The sequence below is a fragment of the Pseudorca crassidens genome, chromosome 2 (assembly GCF_039906515.1).
Source record: "Pseudorca crassidens isolate mPseCra1 chromosome 2, mPseCra1.hap1, whole genome shotgun sequence".
Lineage (NCBI taxonomy): Eukaryota > Metazoa > Chordata > Mammalia > Artiodactyla > Delphinidae > Pseudorca > Pseudorca crassidens.
The window spans coordinates 73559852-73580012 of record NC_090297.1 but is presented as its reverse complement, the minus strand read 5'-3'; positions in this window follow the sequence as shown (position 1 = coordinate 73580012).

The following is a 20161-nucleotide window of genomic DNA, read 5'->3' as shown; positions in this document are numbered from 1 at the left end:
GATATTATTGTGTTAAGGTCTCAAGAAAAGTTTGAATAATAATGGTGTCTTATTCTTCACTTAAATGTGAGTGCTTCTACTATTTCACTGTGAACTAAGTGTTTTGTGATAGGTTTCTTGTAGTTACCACTGTGACGTTACTAAAGCTTCCTTCTGTTCATAATTTACTAAGATATTTTTTAATTTTAAAATTAGGAGTGGATGCTAATGTAGTAAATTATAATAGAATAATTGATCTACTAAGGTTGAACCTCCTTTGAATTATTGGAGAAAAACCTATTTGAGTGTTTTTCAAAGTGTAGTTAGAAATGGCTTGTGGCTTCAAAGGGAAGATCTATGAACTAATCTCATTCATATTCGTTTCACAAATTTTCCTTTTGTCTATTTATGCTTATTAAGGTATTTGCTAATTTTTTTTCTCGTTATTGCTTCTTGTATCCACTCCTTCTCCTGGGCTTACTTTCTTTCTTTCCAAAGTACATTTAAAAAATATTTCTGTTAGGGAGGGCCTAAGTGGTTAATTCTGACTTTGAAAATGTCTTCCCTGCCCTCTTTCTCTTGAAGGACAGCTTAGTTAGAAATAGGAGTCTAGGTTGACAGATACTTATTCTCAGCTCTTGAAGATATTACTCTGTGATCTTCCAGCATGTATACTTGCTAATTAAAAAAAAAAAGAAGTCTGTCTAATTGTCATCCTTGTAGGTAATTTTCTTCTTTCTGTTTTCTCTGAAGATTTTCTCCTATTCTTTGATGCTCTACAGTTTTCTCTGCTGTATAGTGTGGATTTGCTTTTATTCACCTTTCTCGATGTACTTATCAATCTAGAACCTCATGTTTCTTCCATTATAGAAAATTCTCACTCATTGTTGCTATGAAAATTGAATATCTGCTACTCTCCTTTTGATGTATTTTGGATCTTCTCATTTTATCCTACAATTCTTTTAAACTTTTACACATTTTTAACTCTCTGTGCCATATTCTGAGTTATTCATTCAGTTTCCCTTTCCAGTTTTCAAATTCTTTCTTCAGCAGTGTATAGATTACTATGCCATGATCTTCTGTTTCTCTCCTCAATGGCTATATACACATATTTTAATGACACTTTTCCTTTATTGAGGTATAGTTGATGTACAATATTATATAAATTAGAGGTGTCCAACATAGTGGTTCACAATTTTTAAAAGTTATACTCCATTTATCGTTATTATAAAATATTCCATGTGTTGTAAAATATATCCTTGAGGCTTATTTATTTTATACATAATAGTTTGTACCTCTTAATACCCTACCCTTTCCCCTTCCCTCTCCCCACTGGTAACTACTAGTTTGTTCTCTATAACTGTGAGTCTGTTTATTTTTTGTTATATTCACTACTTTGTTTTAATTTTTAGATTCCACAGATAAGTGATATCATACAGTATTTGTCTTTCTCTGACTGATTTCATTTAGCATAGTACCCTCCAAGTCTATCCATGTTGTTACAAATGGCAAATTTTCATTCTTTATGGCTGAGTAGTATTCCATTGTGTATACATAGCACGTCTTCTTTGTCCGTTCATCTGTTGATGGACACTTAGGTTGCTTCCATATCTTGGCTGTTGTAAATAGTGCTTCTGTGAACATTGGGATGCATCTATCTTTTTGAATTAGAGTTTTCCTTTTTTTCTGGATATATACCCAGGAGTAGGATTGCTGGATTATATGGCAGCTTTACCTTTAGTTTTTTAAAGGGATGTCCATACTCTTTCCCATAGTGGCTGCACCAATTTACACTCCCAGCAACAGTATACAAGGGTTCCCTTTTCTCCACACTCTCTCCAGCATTTATTATTTGTAGATTTTTTGAGGATAGCCATTCTGACTGGTTTGAGGTGATACTTCATTGTGGTTCTGATTTGCATTTCTCTAGTAATTAGTGACATTGAGCATCTTTTCATGTGCCTGTTGCCCATCTGTATGCCTTCTTTGGAAAAAGGCATTCTGCCGAATTTTTGATTGGATTGTTTGTTTTTTCGAAATTGAGTTGTATAAGCTGTTTGTATATTTTGGATATTAACCTCTTATTAATCACATCATTTGCAAATATTTTCTTCCATTCTGTATGTTGTCTTGTTTTGTTGATGGTTTCCTCTGCTGTGCAAAAGCTTTTAAGTTTCATTAGGTTCCATTTGGTTATTTTTGCTTTTATTTCTTTTGCCTTGGAAAACAGATCTAAGAAAATATTGCTACGATTTACACAAGAGAATGTTTTGCCTATGTTCTCTTCTAGGAGTTTTATGGTATCATGTCTTATGTTGAGGTCTTTAAACCATCTTGATTTTATTTTTCTATGTGGTGTGGAGAAGTGTACACCACTTGTTGAAGAGACTGTCTTTTCTCCATTGTACATTCTTGCCTCCTTCATCGTAGATTAATTGACTGTAGGTGCATGGGTTTATTTCTGGATTCTCTAATCTGTTTCATTGATCTATATGTCTGTTTTTGTGCCAATACCATATTGTTTTGATTACTGTAGCTTTGTAGTATAGTCTGAAGCCTGACAGGGTTATACCTCCAGCTTTGCTTTTTCCTCGGGATTTCTTTGGCAATTCTGTTTTTTGTGGTTCCACATAAATTTTAAGATTATTTTTTCTAGTTCTGTGAAAAATATGGGTATTTTGCTAGGTATTGCATTAAATCTATAGATTGCTTTGGGTATTATGACCATTTTAACAATATTGATTCTTCCAATTCAAGAGCCTGGGATAACTTTTCATTTCTTTGAATCATCTTCAGTTTCCTCTATCAGTATTTAATAGTTTTCAGAGTTTAGGTCTTTCACTTCCTTGGTTAAGTTTATTCCTAGGTATTTAATTTTTTTGATATGATTTTAAATGGGATTTCTTTTTTAGTTTCTCTTTCTGACACTTCATTATCAGTGTAAAGTAATGCAACAGATTTCTGTATATTAATCTTACATCCTGCTACTAATTCACTTATTAGTTCTAATAGTATTCATGTGGAGACTTTAGAGTTCTCTGTATAGAATATCATGACATCTGCAAATAGTAACAGTTTTACTTTTTCCCTTCCAATTTGGATACCTTTATTTATTTTTCTTGTCTGATTGCTGTGGCTAGGACTTCCAATACTATGTTGAATAGAAGTGGTGAGAGTGAGCATCCTTGTCTTGTTCCTGAATTTAGCAAGAAGGCTTTCAGCTTTTCACCATTGAGTACTATATTGGCTGGGGTTTGTCAAAAAAGCCTTTTATTATATTGAGGTATGTTCCCTCTGTACCCATTTCAGTGAGAGTTTTTATCATAAATGTATGTTAAATTTTCTCAAATGCTTTTTCTGCATCTATTAAGGTGATCATGTGGGTTTTGTCTTTCCTTTTGTTAATGTGGTGTATCACATTGATTGATTTGCATATATTGAACCATTCTTGCAATACTGGAATGAACCCAACTTGATCATGGTGTATGATCCTTTTTATGTATCGTTGGATTTGGTTTGCTAATATATTGTCGAAGAATTTTACATCTATATTCATCAAAGTTGTTGCCTGTAATTTTCTTTTTTTTGTGGTGTCTTTGTCTGGTTTTGGTATCAGGGTGCTGGTGGCCTCATAGAATGAATTTTGGAGAGTTCTCTGCTCTTCAATTTTTTGGAATAGTTTGAGGATAGGTATAAGTTCTTCTTTGTACATTTGGTAGAATCCTGCAGTAAAGCCATTGATCCTGAACTTAAGTTTGCAGGTAGTTTTTGTTTTGTTTTGTTTTTTCTTGTTTTTATTACAGATTCTATTTCACTTCTAGTGATCAGTCTGTTCAAATTATCTGTTTCTTCTTCACTCAGTTTTGGCATGCTGTATGTTTCTAGAAACTTGTCCATTTCTTCTAGGTTGTCCAATTTGTTGGCATATAGCTGTTCATAGTATTTTCTTGTGATTTTTTTGTATTTTTGTGGTATCAGTTGTTATTTCTCCTCTTTCATTTCTTATTTTGTTTATTTGGGTCCTCTCTCATTTCTTCTTGGTGAGTTTAGCTAGAGGTTTCTCTACTTTGTTTATTTAAAAAAAACAGCTCTTGGTTTTATTGATCTTTTCTGTTGTTTCTTTGATCTCTATTTCATTTATTTTCTCTCTGATCTTTATTATTTCCTTCCTTCTGCTGACTTTGGGTTTTGTTTCTTCTTGTTTTTCTAATTCTTTTAGGTGTAGGTTAAGTTGTTTATTTGAGATTTTTCTTGTTTCTTGAGAAAGGCCTGTATCACTATGAACTTCCCTCTTAGACCTGCTTTTGCTACATCCCACAGATTTTGTAAGGTTGTGTCTGCATTTTCATTTGTCTTGGTATTTTCTGATTTCTTCTTTGATTTCATTGTTCACCTACTGATTATTTTAGTAGCATGTTGTTTAGCCTTCATGCATTGGTTGTTTTCCCATTTTTCTTTCTGTGGTTGATTCCTTGTTTCATACCCTCTTAAATTTGGTCAGAAAATATACTTGAAATAATTTCTACGCTCTTAAATTTGTTGAGGTTTGTTTTGAGACCTACTATATGGTCTATCCCAGAGAATGTCCCATGTGCTCTTGAAAAGAACGTGTATTCTGGTTTTGTTTTTTGTTAGTTTTAGTTGTAGTGTCCTGTAGATATCAATTAAGTCCAACTGGTCTGTTGTCATTTAGGATTGAAGTTGCCTTATTGATTTTTTGCCTGGGTGAGCTGTCTATTGATGTCAGAGGGGTGTTAAATTCTCCTACTATTATTATATAATTGTCAATTGCTCCCTTTATATCTTTTAGTATTTGTTTTATACATTTAGATGCTCTTATATTGGGTGCATATATATTAATGAGTATAAGATCCTCTTCTTGTAATGATCACTTTAATGCTCTCCTTTGTTTTCTTAATAGCCTTTTACAAAAGTCTATTTTGTCTGATATGAGTATTGCTACCCCCTCTTTCTTGTTGTTTCCATTTGCATGAAATATCTTTTTCCATTCCCTCACTTGCAGTCTGCATGTGTCTTTAGATCTGAACTGAGTCTCTTGTAGGCAGCATATATATGAGTTTTGTTTTTGTTCCTATTCAGTCACTCTATGTCTTTGATTGGAGCATTTAGTCCATTTACATTTAAAGTAATTTTTGGATAGTGGTATAGTCTTTTTGCCATTTTAAAAATTGTTTTGAGTTTGTTTTTGTGGGGTTTTATTGTTCCTTTTTTCTTCTTTTGTTCTCTTCTTTTGTGATTTGATGACTATATTTAGTGTTATGTTTGGATTCCTTTTTCTTTTTGTGTGTGTGTATCTATTACAGATTTTTGGTTTGTGATTAACATGAGCAATCTATGTATATATACATGGCTGTTTTGAGTTGCTGATCTCTTAATTTCAAATGAATTTAACAACCTTGCATTTGTACTCTCCTCCCCTCACAATTACTGTCTTTTTCTTTAATTGAATTATAGTTGATTTACAATGTTGTGTTAGTTTCAGGTGTACAGCAAAATAAGTGAGATATATATATATATTTCAGATTTTTTCCTTATGCATTATTACAAAATATTCAGTAACAATTATTGTTTTTGATATCATATTTTACATCTGATTGTTTTGTGTACCCCTTAACTGCTTATTGTCGATATAGATGATTTTACTACTTTGTTTTTTTAACATTCCTACTAGCTTCGTGCGTGGATGATTTCCTACTTTTACTGTATGTTTGCCTTTACCAAGGAGTTTTTTTATTTCATAATTTTTGTGTTTCTAGTTGTGGCCTTTTCCTTTTCACTTAGAGAAGTTCCTTTAACATTTCTTTCAAAGCTGGTTTGGTGGTGTTGAACTCTTTTAGCTTTTACTTGTCTGGAAATCTTTTGATCTCTCTATCAAATCTGAATGAGACCCTTGCTGTGTAGTGCATTCTTAGTTTAGTTTTTCCAGTCTTCACTTTAAAATATATCATGCTCCTCCATTTTGGCCTGCAGAGTTTCTGCTGAAAAGTCAGCTGATAATCTTATGGGAGTTCCCTTGTATGTTATTTGTTGTTTTCTTTATCTTTAATAGTTCCATTTATTTATTTGGCTGCGCCAGGTCTTAGTTGTGGCAGTCGGGGTCCTTAGATTTGGCTCACAGGCTCCTTAGTTGCTGCAGGTGGGATCCTTAGTTGTGGCATGCGAACTCTTAGTTGCAGTATGCATGTGGGATCTAGTTCCCTGACCAGGGATCGAACCCAGACCCCCTGTACTGGGAGTGTGAAGTCTTATCCACTGTGCCACCAGAGAAGTCCCTTTAATATTTCCATTTTAATTACAATGTGTCTTGATGTGTTCCTCTTTGGGTAAATCCTGTATGGGACTCTCTGTGCTTCCTGGACTTGGATGTCTGTTTCCTTTCCCCTGTTAGGGAAGTTTTCAGCTATTATGTCTTTAAATATGTTCTCAGCCCCTTTCTCTCTCTCTTCTCCTTCTGAGACCCCTATAATGTAAATATTAGTATGCTTGATGTTGTTCCAGAGGTCACTTAAACTGTCCTCATTTCTTTTCATTCTTTTTTCTGTTCAGCATCAGTGATTTCCACTGCTCTGTCTTCCAGCTTATGATTCATTTCTTTGTTTCATTTAATCTACTGCTGATCCCTTCTTGTGTATTTTTCATTTCAGTTATTATATTCTTCCTCTCTGTTCAGTTCTTTATATTTTCTAACTCTTTGTTTAAAACTTCTAACTTCTGTTCATCTATTATTCTCCCAAGTTCTTTGATCATCTTTACTGTCACTACCCTGAACTCTTTCCTGGGTAGATTGCCTATCTCCACTTCACTTAGTTCTTCCTCTGGGGTTTTATCTTATTCCTTTGTCTGGAACATATTCCTCTGTTTTCTCATTTTTGCCTAAGTTGCTGTTTTTATTTTTGTGTATCTGGTAGGTTGGTTACATTTCTCAACCTTGGAGAAGTGGCCTTTTGTAGGAGACATCCTCTGCATCCCAGCAGTGCACTCCCCTCTTGTCACCAAGCTATACGTTCTAGGGGTTCCCTCTATGAGGGCTGCGTAGGTCCTTCTGTTGTGACAGGCTGACTATGTGGGCAGCCTGGTAGGCTTTGTTGGCTCCCAGTCCAGTTATTTGCCAGGTCCTGCCTTGTGTGGAGGCTGGCTGCTGGCCACTGGCTGGGGGGACTAGGTCATGAGGCAGCTGACTGTGGAAGCCTAGGGGGCCCCAGGGCTAGTGCTGGCTCACTGGTGTACAGAGTCAGGGTCCAGAAGACTCCTGAGCTGTTTCCCACCCACTGGTGCCAGACTACTGGTGGGCAGAGCCAGGTCCTGGAGTCTGGTTGCAGGTCCCAGGAGTCCCAGAGCTGGTTTTGGATCACTGGTGGCAGGGGTTGGTTCCTGACACAGTTGGGTATGGGGTCTGGGGTGTCCTGCTGCTTATGTTGTCCTGGTAGTCGGCAAGGCTGGGACCCAGTTGGTCCCATGGCAGCGTTTGGCCTGCTAGTGTGGAGGCTGGGTCCACAGGCTGTGTGATTGTGGTTTTCTTCCTTCCTTCCTTCCTTCCTTCCTTCCTTCCTTCCGTCTTCGTTGCTGCATGTGGGCTTTCTCTAATTGTGGCGAGCAGGGGCTACTCTTCGCTGCAGTGTGCCAGCTTCTCATTGCAGTGTCTTCTCTTGTTGTGGAGCACAGGCTCTAGGCATGCAGGCTTCAGTAGTTGTGGCATGCCGGCTCAGTAGTTGTGGCTCGCGGGCTCTAGAGCACAGGCTCAGTAGTTGTGACACACGGGCTTAGTTGCTCTGTGTCATGTGGGATCTTCCTGTACCAGGGATCAAACCCATGTCCCCTGCATCAGCAGGCGGATTCTTAACCACTGTGCCACCAGGGAAGTCCGGGGTTTGTGGTTTTCTTGCATCTGGTGTTTGCCCCCAGTAGGTGAGGCTGATCCAGAGGCTAGAGAAGACTCCCTGGAGGGCATGGCTAGTACCCAGGGGATTCTGGGGCTAGTGCATGCCCACTGGTGAGTGGAGCTGGTCCTGGGGTCTATGGTGGTCAGGGCCATGTCCAGAGGCAGCTGTGGGCTCAGGGGGTCTTAAGGCAGCCTGTCTGCTGATGCATGGGGCTGTGTCCCTGCCCAGTTAGTTGCTTGGCCTGAGGCATCCCAGCACTGGCACCTAGAGGCTTTTGAGCCAGGGTGGGGCTGGATCCTGGGGCTATTAGGCTAGATGGAGGATTCCCCAATGGCACTTGCCAACACCAGTGTCCACCTGGTGGAAGGAGCTCCCCAAACTGGCTGCTGCCAGTGTCTTTGTCCCCAGGGTAAGTGGCAGTTGCCTCCTGCCTCTCTGGGAGACTCTCCAAGGTCAGGAGATAGGTCTGACCCAGACTCCTATGAAATTATAGGACTCTATTTCCCCCAGTCCTCTGGGACTCCCAAAAGTAAGTCCTGCTGGCCTTCAAAGCCAAATGTTCTGGGAGCTCATCTTCCCAGTGCAGGACCCCTGGGCTGTGGAGATTAAATTGGGCTCAGACTTCTCTCTCCTCTGGGAAAACCTCTGCAATTGTAATTATCCTCTGGTTTGTGGATCACTCACCCCAGGGTATGGAACTTGACTATATCATGAGTCCACCTCTCGTACCCATCTCACTGTGGTTCCTTCTTTATATCTTTAGTTGTAGAAGATCTGTTTGGGTTGGTTCCAGTCTTTTTTTAAACAATGTTTTTTCTGAAGATAGTTGTGATTTTGATGTGCCTGTGAGAGGAGCTGAGCTCAGGGTCTACTCTGCCATCTTGGCCGATCTCCAATGGCTATATATTTTGTTTCTAGACTTTCCATTTGATTCTTTTCTCAATCTTATGATCTTAAAATTAATTTTTGAGAGCAGATTATTTTTTGTTTTAGTGCCTCCAACTGTTAGAGCACTACTTTCCCGTTTTGTTGTATTTGCCACTCCTCCTCATAGCAGTTGACTTCCTTATGTGGTTTCTGATTTTTTTTACAACACTTTTAGATTTTTCCCAGGGAGAATGTTGGGTTGTGGAAGTTTCACTGTCATATGGTTTTGCATTTGTGTTTGACAAAGGAGTTTAACTAATCCTGAACAAGTTTCTCTGTTAATTCCTCTGCTTGATATCCCACACCAATACATTGTGACCTCACATTTGTGTGAGTTTCAGGCTTGGAGATTGATAGCTCAAGGTATTTTTTTTTCTACATGTCCCCCAAAATGATAACCTTTGTTCCTCCCATTGGCCAGGGATGAAGGTTGGATTAATTCTAGTACCCATTTCATAGATGTTCAGTCTTTAAGTTCTATATTTAATGCAGAAGTACCTGCTACTCTCCTTGTATGTGCCTAAGACCACATCTTCTCTCCTGACCCTAGTGGGCAATAAAACTACATCAGCCAGTCCCTAAGGCCTCAAGCTAGTCCAGTATTCCCATGAGCCACCCTGACATCAGCTCCTGCTCACATCAGGCTTTGAGCTCCCTCTTTATTTCTAGTACTTTGCTGTTTCCTTTATTTTCTTTTGAAATTGTTAGTAGTTTTATACTTCTGAGGTTCAACCATGTTGATATTTGTAGCTCTAATTCATTCATTTTATCTCCTGTATAGAATTCAACCATGTGAATTTACCTCTATTTATTTATTCATTCTCATTTTGATGGATACTTAGATCACTTCCAAATTTTTGCTATTACAAGTAATTTTTCAATGAATATTTTTTATACATATCTCCTACTGGACAAATGAGTTTCTCTAGGCTGTATTGTATGAGTGAAGCTGATGTTCACAGACCACATGCATGAGCAATTTTACTAGATTTTGCCTGGTTTGCTTTCCGAAATGGTTGACCAGTTCACATTTCCAATGGCAGTGTATGAGAGTTTTGATTACTCCACATCTTTACCACAATTATATTTTAAGCTTTCTAGTTTTTGCCCAGCTGATATGCATGTGATAGTCTTACAGTGGTTTTAGCCATTACGTTCTTAACACTTTATGAAGGTATGCCTGCTCCAGTTATTTCTTGGTGAATAACAAATTACCCCAAAATTTAGCCTCTTAAAACAACCAGTTTATTAAGTTCAGATGTTTCATGGAGCACAAATTCAAACAAGTAGAAGCAGAAATGACTTGTCTCGCCACAAAGCTGTCTGGGGACTCAGCTGGGAAAATTACACAGCTGGGAGTGACTCCACGGAGGGGGCTGGTACCATATGAAAGCATCTTAACTGGGAAGGGACATAGACCTCACCTCCCAATGAGAAGAATGTCGAAGAATTTGTGACCATGTTTAGAACAGCCGTCATGCCCCACAAGTGCTGTTTGGTCTTTTTCTCTAAAATGACATTCAGTTAACAGGGTGTAGTTTGTTTTGAGTAACATTTTACGTGTTATTGTTAAATTTCATGTTTTTTTCTAGAAAGGTATTAATGTCTCCAAAGAGTTTATTGAAGGATAAAAGTAGCAATGAAAATAACAAAACAATACTTTACCTCATAATAATTTTAATATCTTAAATAGGTTCCAGTGAGAATATTAATTGTGAATCCATGTATCAGAACAAATAAATCTTTGAGTTTGATGATTTCCCACAAGCAAAAGAAAAATAAAAATGGGAAGAGGGAAGAACCAGATATCTTTGAAAATAGAATTTTGTAGGATTGGTCAGTCATTTGCCCATAGCCCATGATGTTGTTTATTAGGATAATTTCTTAATAAGTGGTATGGTACCAGTGAAGTTTTTACACCTGTCATTCTGGTAAACCTATAAAGTTTTTCCACAACACACAAAATAATTCTTTTCCATACAAAATTTTTGGGTTTTGTTGGTGAAGATGTAGAAGAGATCTTAGTGAACATCAGCTTTTTTTCCTTTCTGACCCACACATCTTTCTTTGGAGAAGTACACCTCCCCCAATCCATGTAATTCTGGTGAGAATGTCATCATGTATATCCCTTTACCTGGGCACAGACGTAGGTTCTGACCCGGCCTGGACCATCAGAGTCCCTTTCAGGGACATAGTGCACGAGAGACCATCTTCTTCATGGAGGACAATGCACTCTTCGGAAAGTGCAAGCCTAGAGTGGCTGCTCATTTTATTTTCTGCCCCATGGAGAGCACCTACTGAGGCTGAAGTCACTTCTGAGGAAAGCAGGGTTAAGAGGTGGAATGAGAGGCAGAGTTCTGCTGATATAGTTTGATCCTTTAGACCTTATTGTGACAAAAGTCCACCCTTGGACTTCCGGGTTATGTGAGTTCACTGCTTCCCTTTTTTTGCTAAAGCTACTTTGCATTGTGTTGTCTGACAAAGCCTTGACTAATATCAATTCCAAAAGCACGAAATCAAGATTCAAAGTCTTCCTCCTTATAGCAAAAACCATACTAAGCATACTAAATTAAGAATTGTGCAAAACCAGCCCCAAATAAATGACAAGTGTGTATGGTGGGAAAGCAAAATGAGAGAAAAAAAATGGTGGCATACTATCTAGAACAATGTAGGTAAGACCACTGATGAGTAGATTCTATTACATTGGGTTTTAAGTGTTGAATTATATGTGAAGGAGAAGGGCTCAGCACCTTTTTTATTTGTTTACCACAGAGAAGAAAACTTCTGTTTGGTTAGTGATTATTTTCTGAGCCACAGTATAGATAGGAATGAGGTTATCTTCAGATCAGTAAGTGACAAAGAAGGACATTGCTACTTGAATGAAAGAAGCTTTTTTCTGGACGCCAGTAACCATAATATGTATTCATAGAGAACAGTCTGCACTTAACTCAGCTATGTGCTTCCTGACTTTGACTTAGTATTACAGAAAATAGTGAAAAATTTAATAACAATTTGGCTTTTCTCCACATGACAATGGTGTTGGCTGTTAAAAGGAAGGGTGCTCATGAGCTTGGGAAATGAGGAATGAGATGAAAACATTTCTTCAGGGCAATGCTACTGTTAGTGAGCCATTTCAGTGACATCAGGTGGCTTGCTCAAAAAGTATTATCGTTTTTAATCTTGAAAGGAAGGAATCAGGATTTTTTAAAACTGGACTCTGATGAAAATGGCTTAATTGCTAAGAGTAAGTCTCATAATATTTGATGATTTTTTAAATGGATAAAGATATTAATGTTCTGTTATGGAGCATATTTATTTTTGATTAATTACTCTATCATTATAAAGAATGCAAGCAATTCAGCGAAGTACAAAGGAGAAGTTATAAAATCACCCCAAATGCTCCCATTCCATCAGTACCATGCTAGGCTTTCTTCTATGCCAAACAGAAAGAGAAGACGAGAAACACAGAGAGGTACTAACTAGATAGCACTCACTTGATAAAAGTTATATCCTACATTTTAATAGAAAGTCTCCAATTTAATTTTACTTATATTATAAAATCCAATTTAGTAGAAGAAACTTAATGAAAATAAATGTAATTAGATTCAACACAAGAAAAAGAAGTTGAAGTGAAAATGAAAACTGCTGATAAATGTTCCTTCCCCACAAAATAATTACAAAATTATAAAAAAATCATTGAGAAGTTAGAGTCATTATCTTATTTAACCTCATGTACTAATTTTAGATTCTACTAGTTGACTTCCTACCGTAAAAGATAAGGAAATGACGTCTTACTTCCTTTTCCTACCTTCCAATTTTTTTAGTTATTCTAATTTTGCCAAGGTCTAAAACACTTACATTTGGTTCTGTAATTGCAATTGCCATCATTGTTTGCGGTTAGTATGACATTTAGACAGATTCAGTGTTCACCATGGGTTTTGTTATCTCTGCTTCCTCATTACTGAGTTCTTTATTTTCATAGATCCAGTTGGATGTGAAGAGGCCATAGGTTTTCTTTCTTTTGATTATTCAGAGACTTGTGCCTTTATATTAAATGCAACTTGGCTGGGTATAATACTCTTGGCTTACATTGTCTTTCCCTTGGAACTTTATACCATTGCTCAATTGTCTTTTGGCACCAAGTAATATTGTGGAGACATCTGAGGCCAGCCAGATTCTGCCATCACCTTAAGGGTGACTTAATTTTATGCATGAAATTTTAATCCTTGAAGTTCAAAACCTTCACTAGAATATGGTTTGGTGTTGAAAGCTGTGTGTCAATTTTTCCTGAAAAATAATGTGTTCTTTAAACATATAAATTCGTTTTTTTCCTTCATTTTAGTGAAAAGTCTGTATATTTGATTACTTTTTCTATTTCATCCATAGTTTCTTAATTCAGGGATGTCAATAGTGGATTATCTTTGTTCTCAGTATCCATTACAACCTCTGAATTTTCTTTAACATCTTTTTCTTTTGCATTTGCTGTACTCTCATTGTAATAAAAATCCTTTCTGTCGATTAGTAAGTCTGTGGCTTCAGCCCCCACTTACCACTGTGTATTTTCATCCTTTCTAGTCTGTGGAGATGTTTATCTTGTTTTGAGTGAAATCTATGTCATAAAAGATATTTGAAAATATATTCTATCATTTATATGTGTTTGGGGAGAGAGGATGGGAGGAGTAATGGCGGGTTTGTGTGTCTTTTAAGTTCCAGCCTGATGAAAATTCTAATTTTAAAAGCTCTTCTGTGTCCATCTCATTTCTTATTCCTAATGATGTTTATTTTTTTCCTCCTATTTTTCTTTCCTTTAAACTTCCCAGAAGCTATTTCTTCTTTCTGGGACCATTTTCCTTCTTCTTAAAATATAGTTTTAGAATTTCCTTCCTTAGGGAGTATCTGTTGGTAGAAAATTTTCATAATTTATTTTATTTGGGATGATCTTTATTTTGCCAATGTTGTTTCTTCTCTTAGAGTGATGGCTAGGATCACCTTTATTCTTTTTTCTCTTATGTGATGGCTAGGATCCTTCAGTACAATGTATAACAAAAGTGGTGATAATGGGAACATCAGTCAGGAGAAAAGGATCCATTCTAGGTATTTCAACAGAGGAGATTTAATAGAAGAAATTGGTTACACATGTGATGGAAGAATAGAGAGTCAAACAGTTGTACTTCATATAACAACAAAAAAGTACCAGTCATATTATTACTAAAAAGTTTATAAAAAACCAAAAATAAAGACAAATATTAGGATGGTGAAGTTAACCAAAGATGAGCAACAACAGGTAGCTCTATCAGCCCTGGAATAGAAGAAAAAAAGGAGTCAGGGCTCACAGAGCTCAGAAGCTTGGGCTGCCCACTGGAACATGGAACCATGACAGTAATCAAGAGATGGAGCAATGAAGACTCAGGAAATGGTACCGATCGCAGGGAGAGATAGGAAGAGAAACACTCTGATTATATCTTTTGGCCATCCTCCAGTCTTTTCCCATCACTTCCCACTGGCCAGGTCTATCTAGGTGCCAGAGGGCTAGGGTACCTGGGAACTAGAGTCCCCACTTTACAATCAAGCAATAGTTTGCTGAGGTATCGATATATAATTCTAAGTAAAACAATCATTCAAAACTTCGAGGACATTACTTTCTCATCTTTCTGTCTCTTCCTTTTAGAACTTTTAAACAATTTTCTTCACTCTTGAAGCTAATTTCCCATATTTCTTAAGTTTTCTCTCATGTTTTTCTGTCTTTATCTTTGAATATTAACTGAGGGATTTCCTAGACTATATCTTCCAGATCACTAACCTTCTATTATAATCATATCTATTCTAAAATTTATTTTCTTTTCATAATTCTTAAAATCATCTTTACTAAGGTATAATGTACTCATTTTAAAGTATATAGTTCAATGAGTTTTGACAAATGTATACAACCAAAATGCTTTTTGGATGCATTCATGTTGTTGCTGGTATCAGTAGCTTGCTCCTCTTTATTGGCGAGTAGTCTTCCATTGCATGGATACACCACCATCTGTTGATCCATTTGTTCAGGACTGTTATAAAGTTGCAGTGAACATTCACGTCTTTGTGTGGACATATGTTTTCATTTTCTTGAGTAAATACATAGAGGTAGAAAGGCTAGTTGTGTGGTAAGAAAATGATTAACTTTATAGTAAACTGCCAAACTGTTTTCCAAAGTGGTTGTGCCATTTTCTATTCCCACTAGCAATGCAGACAGTTTCCATCGCTCTACATCCTCACCAACACTTCGTATTCTCAGTGTTTTTAGTCATTCTGTTGGTGTGTAGTGATATCTACTTGTGGTTTTAATTTTCAATTTGCTGATGAATAGCGATGTTGAGTATCTTTTAAGGTGTGCAGAACTGATATTGCTACTCAATTAGGTTCTAGGACAATGCACTTGAATATTCACTGCATGCTAAGCTTCTATGCTTCAGGAAAATCTCAGTTGAAGCCTTTGTTCTATTTGAATTGTGAAGATTGTCTCTACCCCCATCTCTCAGATAATCATATTTTCCACCTAAAATTACATTAAGTCTGGTAGGCAAAATAATGTCTCCCCTGCACTCCCTGTGCCCCAAAGTTGCCCATGCCTAAATCCTCAAAACCTGTGAATGTGTTAGGTTATATGGCAAAGGGAAATTAAGGTTGCTTATCAGCTGATCTTAAAATGAGGAGAGTAGGCTGGATTACCTAGGTTATATAACCCAGGGCTCAATATAATCACAATGGTCTTTAAAAGTGAAAGAGGGAGGCAGAAGAGGACGTCAGAGAGATGCAGTATAAGGACTCAGCCCAAGTTTACTGACTTTGAAGATGGAGGAATAAAGTCACAAGTCCAGGAAAGTGAGCAATCTCTAGAAGCTGGAAAAGGCAAGGAAACAGATTCTCCCCTAGAGATCTAGACAGGAATGCAGGCCTGCTGATGCTTTTTTTTTTTTTAACATCTTTATTGGAGTATAATTGCTTTACAATGGTGTGTCAGTTTCTGCTTTATAACAAAGTGAATCAGCTATACATACACATATATCCCCGTATCTCCTCCCTCTTGCCTCTCCCTCCCACCTTCCCTATCCCACCCCTCTAGGTGGTCACAAAGCACCGAGCTGATTGCTCTGTGCTATACGGCTGCTTCCCACTAGCTATCTATTATACATTTGGTAGTATATATAAGTCCATGCCACTCTCTCACTTCGTCCCAGCTTACCCTCCCCCATCCCTGTGTCCTCAAGTCCATTCTCAACATCTGCGTCTTTATTCCTGTCCTGCCCCTAGGTTCTTCAGTACTATTTTAATTTTTTTAGATTCCATATATATGTGTTAGCATACGGTATTTGTCTTTCTCTTTCTAACTTACTTCACTCTGTATGACAGACTGTAGGTCCATCCACCTCACTACAAATAACTCAATTTCATTTCTTTTTATGGCTGAGTAATATTTCATTGAATATATGTGCCACATCTTCTTTATCCATTCATCCGATGATGGACACTTAGGTTGTTTCCATCTCCTGGCTATTGTAAATAGAGCTGCAATGAACATTTTGGTACATGACTCTTTTTGAATTATGGTTTTCTCAGGGTATATGCCCAGTAGTGGGATTGCTGAGTCATATGGTAGTTCTATTTGTAGTTTTTTAAGGAACCTCCATACTGTTCTCCATAGACGCTGTATCAATTTACATTCCCACCAACAGTGCAAGAGGGTTCCCTTTTCTCCACACCCTCTCCAGCATTTATTGTTTGTAGATTTTTTGATGATGGCCATTCTGACTGGTGTGAGGTGATACCGCATTGTACTTTTGATTTGCATTTCTCTAATGATTAATGATGTTGAGCATTCTTTCATGTGTTTGTTGGCAATCTGTATATCTTCTTTGGAGAAACATCTATTTAGATCTTCTGCCCATTTTTGGATTGGGTTGTTTATTTCTTGATATTGAGCTGCATGAGCTGCTTGTAAATTTTGGAGATTAATCCTTTGTCAGTTGCTTCATTTGCAAATATTTTCTCCCATTCTGAGGGCTGTCTTTTTGTCTTGTTTATGGTTTCCTTTGCTGTGCAAAAGCTTTTAAGTTTCATTAGGTCCCATTTGTTTATTTTTGTTTTTATTTCCATTTCTCTAGGAGGTGGGTCAAAAAGGATCTTGCTGTGATTTATGTCAAAGGGTGTTCTGCCTATGTTTTCCTCTAAGAGTTTGATAGTGTCTGGTCTTATATTTAGGCCTTTAATCCATTTTGAGTTTATTTTTGTGTATGGTGTTAGGGAGTGTTCTAATTTCATTCTTTTACATGTAGCTGTCCAGTTTTCCTAGTACCACTTATTGAAGAGGCTGTCTTTTCTCCATTATATACTCTTTCCTCCTTTATCAAAGGTAAGGTGACCATATGTGCGTGGGTTTATCTCTGAGCTTTGTATCCTGTTCCATTGATCTATATTTCTGTTTTTGTTCCAGTACCATACTGTCTTGATTACTGTAGCTTTGTAGTATAGTCTGAAGTCTGGAAGCCTGATTCCTCCAGCTCTGTTTTTCTTTCTCAAAATTGCTTTGGCTATTCAGGGTCTTTTGTGTTTCCATACAAATTGTGAAATTTTTTGTTTTAGTTCTGTGAAAAATGCCATTAGCAGTTTGATAGGGATTGCATTGAACCTGTAGATTGCTCTGGGTAGTATAGTCATGTTCACAATGTTGATTCTTCCAATTCAAGAACCTAGAAACAAATACAATGAAAACACAATGACCCAAAACCTATGGGAAGCAGCAAAAGCAGTGCTGAGGGAAGTTTGTAGCAACACAATCCTACCTCAAGAAACAAGAAACATCTCGAATAAACAACCTAACTGTACACCTAAAGCAATTAGAGAAAGAAGAACAAAAAAACCCCAAAGTTAGCAGAAGGAAAGAAATCATAAAGATCAGATCACAAGTAAATGAGAAAGTAATGAAGACAACAATAGCAAGGATCAATAAAAGTAAAAGCTGCTTCTTTGAGAAGATAAACAAACTTGATAAACCATTAGCCAGACTCATCAAGAAAAAAAGGGAGATGACTCAAATCAGTAGAATTAGAAATGAAAAAGGAGAAGTAACAACTGACACTGCAGAAATACAGAGGATCATGAGAGATTACTACAAGCAACTCTATGCCAATAAAATGGACAACCTGGAAGAAATGGACAAATTCTTAGAAAAGCACAACCTTCCAAGACTGAACCAGGAAGAAACAGAAAATATAAACAGACCAATCACAAGCACTGAAATTGAGACTGTGATTAAAAATCTTCCAACAAATAAAAGCCCAGGACCAGATGGCTTCACAGGCAAATTCTGGCAAACATTTAGAGAAGAGCTAACACCCATCTTTCTCAAACTCTTCCAAAATATAGCAATGGGAACACTCCCAAACTCATTCTATGAGGCCACCATCACCCTGATACCAAAACCAAAGATGTCAGAAAGAAAGAAAACTACAGGCCAATATCACTGATGAACATAGATGCAAAGATCCTCAACAAAATGCTAGCAAACAGAATCCAAGAGGATATTAAAAGGATCATACACCATGATCAAGTGGTGTTTATTCCAGGAATACAAGGATTCTTCAATATATGCAAATCAATCAATGTGATCCACCATATTAACAAATTGAAGGAGAAAAACCATATGATCATCTCAGTAGATGCAGAAAAAGCTTTTGACAAAATTCAACACCCATTTATGATAAAAACCCTCCAGAAAGTAGGCATAGAGGGAACTTACCTCAACATAATAAAGGCCATATATGACAAACCCACAGCCAGCATTGTTCTCAATGGTGAAAAACTGAAACCATTTCCACTAAGATCAGGAACAAGACAAGGTTGCCCACTCTCACCACTCTTATTCAACATAGTTTTGGAAGTTTTAGCCACAGCAATCAGAGAAGAAAAAGAAATAAAAGGAATCCAAATCAGAAAAGAAGTAAATCTGTCACTGTTTGCAGATGACATTATATTATACATAGAGAATCCTAAAGATGCTACCAGAAAACTACTAGAGCTAATCAATGAATTTGGTACAGTAGCAGGATACAAAATTAATGCACAGAAATCTCTTGCATTCCTATACACTAATGATGAAAAATCTGAAAGAGAAATTAAGGAAACACTCCCATTTACCACTGTAACAAAGAGAATAAAATACCTAGGAATAAACCTACCTAAGGAGATAAAAGACCTATATGCAGAAAAGTATAAGACACTGATGAAAGGAATTAAAGATGATACAAACAGATGGAGAGATATACCATGATGCTTTGATTTTTAACGCAGTGAGACTCACTTCAGATGTCAGACTTCCAGAGCTGTAAGATAACTTGTGTTGTATTAAACCACTGATTTTGTGGTAATTTGTTACAGTAGCCATAGAAAACTGACATATTAAGGTGATCATTTGCTGTGAGCATTACTACCCCCTCAATAATGACAATGAACCAACTGGGGGTTCCCTCACTAGACCTTTATCCCCATTCCCACTTTCCTTTTGGCCATTTCATTAACATCACCATTAAGAGATGAGCAAAGACTCTAAACTCAACCACTCTTGTGTGTTCAATTTTATGTTGTATTATCAAAAGGATAGCTTGATGCCAAGGGTAAGTCTGACCAGGTGTTAGTCGTGGTTTCAGTTACCCGTGCTTTCCCCCACTCTCATTAGCTACTGTTTCCTGTTTCCTGCTAATGTTCCAGGAAAGAATAGAAACAAGCAGCAGGTGCAGTGAGGTCTGTGAGTACACTTTTTTTTTTCTTTTTGGCTTATGGTAAGTATTAGCCAAGTATAAAGCATTTGAAGGGAGATGATGAATTCAAGCTGTTCACCAAGGGAGTGCACTCAGTGGGTGTACTAGTTTGTTAGGACTGCCATTACAAAATACCACAGACTGGGTGGTTTAAACAACAGAAATTTATTATCTCACCTTCCTGGAGGCTAGAAGTCCAAGATCAGGGTGTCAGCAGGGTTGTCTTCTTTTGAGGCCTTTCTCCTTGGCTTATAGATGGTCATCTTTCTCTTATGTTCTCACATGGTCTCCCCTCAGTTTGCGTGTTCTCTCTGTCCTAATCTCCTCTTACAAAGACACCAGTCTTATTGGATCAGGGCCCAACATATGACCTAATTTTACCTTAATTATCTCTTTAAAGGCCCTACCTTCAAATACAATCATATTCTGAGGTACTGGGGGTTAGGACTTCAACACAGGAATTTTGGTGGGGCAAAATTCAGCCCTTATCAGAGGGCATGAAGTCTATTAAATAAGGCATATAGAAAATGTTCAGGAAAGCTAAAATCACAAGTATTTAAC